The 325-nt window shown below is 31.4% G+C and overlaps 1 protein-coding gene across 1 annotated transcript in view; it reads left to right on the top strand.

Moving 5' to 3' along the window:
* LOC119586506 (xylose isomerase-like) overlaps positions 1 to 325 on the top strand; it is a 4,340-nt gene that overhangs the window by 625 nt on the left and 3,390 nt on the right. The gene's annotated exons all lie outside the window — the stretch shown is intronic.

Here is a 325-nt window from a genome sequence, read left to right as displayed (position 1 = left end):
AAATCATACAGAAAGAAAATAAGTATATCCTTTTCATGTTTATTTGGCCTAATTGCTTGCAAAACCACAGTGATATTTTGGGTTGAAATTATGTATCGCTCTACATGTTCTTGTTTGCATTCCGCTCGTATGCCATTTATCATATATTCTTTGATAGTAAAGCTATCTTTTCAGCGATTAACTACGGTGTTTCTGAAAAAAAGTATTTTTCTTCCTTCTACATTTCCCCTCTACATCTATATCCATTTATACGAATATTAAAAAAGAAAGGAACCGGACACCTAATTAACACAGGAATTTAAAAAATACAAAAGTCCTATACCTC

This window comes from Penaeus monodon, chromosome 21 (assembly GCF_015228065.2).
Source record: "Penaeus monodon isolate SGIC_2016 chromosome 21, NSTDA_Pmon_1, whole genome shotgun sequence".
Lineage (NCBI taxonomy): Eukaryota > Metazoa > Arthropoda > Malacostraca > Decapoda > Penaeidae > Penaeus > Penaeus monodon.
The sequence above is the reverse complement of the archived record's forward strand: the minus strand, read 5'-3'. Positions and strand labels throughout refer to the sequence as shown.